We start from the raw sequence: 2,271 nt of genomic DNA, 5'->3' as shown, positions 1-2,271 counted from the left end.
CTTTACTAAAACTCCGTTCTTGTCACATTTTAAGATTTGTTAAATCATGTAAGTGCAGCGTCTAGAGTTGCAGTTAGAATGTGAGAGAAGGGAAATGGTTGAATAAAAACTGAGCAGAGTCGCGACGTGCAGCCTCGCTCACAGGAGGAGCCCTGTGGGTGCAGCGGCGCCCCCTGCGCGTGCGGTCTCTGTGGAAGCAGAGCCGACGGTTGCTCGGCCGCACTTGCTTAGGGAGGGGGAACCAGGTGGTCGAGAAAGCAGGTGAGGAAAAGAAGATAATGAGGGCTGCGGGGAGCTCTGGCGAGCCCGCGTCACCTGGGCCCAGCGACTGGGTGCTGGGGCGGAGCACCGGCGACCACGTGACCTGGCTTGTGCGTTCGGTGGAGCCTGTCCTGGATCAGGCAGGAGGCATGGGAGCGTAGGGCACGGAGGCTGTGCATGTGAAGGTAGAAAGCCGTTTCACTGAGTGGCGCATAGTCTTCAGATTGTCTGTTGAAATTCTGCTCATACAAGAATCATGACCAGTACTGCTATAACGAACTTGATTAGCTAGCAAGAGAAAAGAATAAAGTATTGGCTCACTCAAACTTGTAAGCGACATAATGTGGCTTCTCTGGTATCTCACAAGGGTCACGGTTTATTGTCAGGTGCGGTCTCGCTGTTGTCCCCAGGCAGCCAGAGATGTAGAGCTCTGATTGGTGTCTGAGCAATCCAGTCAGGCCGGGTGACCGTGACGGAGTCCCTGAGATGAAGGTCTAATGGTTCCATGAAATAAAGAGGCAAGGACTGAGCTCCAGGTGACACAGGAGACAGGGAATCCGCAGCCTGAATATTAGCCTGAATTACCAACCGGAGAAGGACTACACCCAGACCAGCCTCACAGAGCGGTTCGCAGTCTGAACTTGCTTTACTTGCATGGGGTTTTGAGGAGCAACACAAAATCCTCGGTGCCAGGAGGCTGTAGTAAGAGCCTCCACACTACACTGTATTGGACAGGACAGAAATAAAGGTAACAAGGGGCTGGGGTGATGGCTCAGTGGAATAAGTGCTTCCCTGGCAAGCTCAAGGGCCTGAGTTCAATCCCTGGTTCCACGCAAAAAAGAAATAAATAAATAAATAAATAAAAGTGACAGCCTGGGGCTTGAGACTGGCATCTGACCTTAGAGCACTCCTCAAACGTCAGCCCTCACTGTTTAAGGACTATTAGGTTCCAAGTAGCAAAGTCAGAAGTACACAGCAGCTCAGAAAACCCAGGCAATGCCCACAGAACGGGAGAAAGCCAATGCCACATCAAGGGGAGGTTTATTAGCTTGACTTAGTCATTCAACATTGGATGTTTATCATGACATCACTTTTAAACTCAGACGTCTATAGAGTTATCAGTGTGGATCAAAAAAGTGTTGATAGTAGTAAGAACAGCAGAAACAAGGCTCAATTTGAGAAGTACCTAAAGCCCTGAACTAAAATAATCTGAGTCAGAGCATACAAAGCAGCAAATGGATTACAGCCACAGTAGAACATGAATGCCCCTGCCCATCCTCTGATATGCATAAAGGGCTGACTAATGAAGTGAAGGATGCAAATCTGCACGGGCACACTGCCAAAAACCGCATGAAGGCTCTGACTTCAGGGCATTAAGCCCAGCTCCCTCACCAATGAGATGTGAATGTCGCACTTGCTCCACACAATCACAGCATGGAAGGAAGGAAAGGAGCCTTGGTGGGCAGCTGAGCCCCAGGAGAAGTAGCAGCAAGGTCACCCCAGTGCTTACTGTCATGAGTCCACCGTTTACGTAGGGTGAGAGTCTATTGGTGAGGCTTTCACTCCAGAACACATAACCCTTGCTCCTTACTTGGAAAAAGTACTTGCCAAACCCTATTGGCAAATCATCAGAGCCTAGAGGAAGTTCAGGAGACACAATAACTAAATATGAGGTGCTCTTCAGAAAAGAAGTTGACAAACACCAAGGAAATTTCAAAAAATTAAAGAAATGAGCTTCATTTAGTTTAGCAATTTGTTGTTCCTTATGTTCCTCCTGTTGGGGATTGAAACCAGAGCATCATACACACAAGGCAAGAACATCAACACTAGGCTACAGGTCCATTTCTGGACTTGTTCATTTAATAATAATGTATACTAATGTTGATTCATTAATTTCAACAAATGTATCACAGTAATAAAAATATTACTGGAAGGAAATTAAACATAAGGAAAATGGGAATTTTCAAATTCTAATTTTTCTGTAGTCAAAAATTTTCTGTCAGTTTTTTT

Source organism: Octodon degus, unplaced genomic scaffold, assembly GCF_000260255.1.
Source record: "Octodon degus isolate 3935 unplaced genomic scaffold, OctDeg1.0 scaffold00380, whole genome shotgun sequence".
NCBI lineage: Eukaryota > Metazoa > Chordata > Mammalia > Rodentia > Octodontidae > Octodon > Octodon degus.
Note: the sequence above shows the minus strand (reverse complement) of the source record.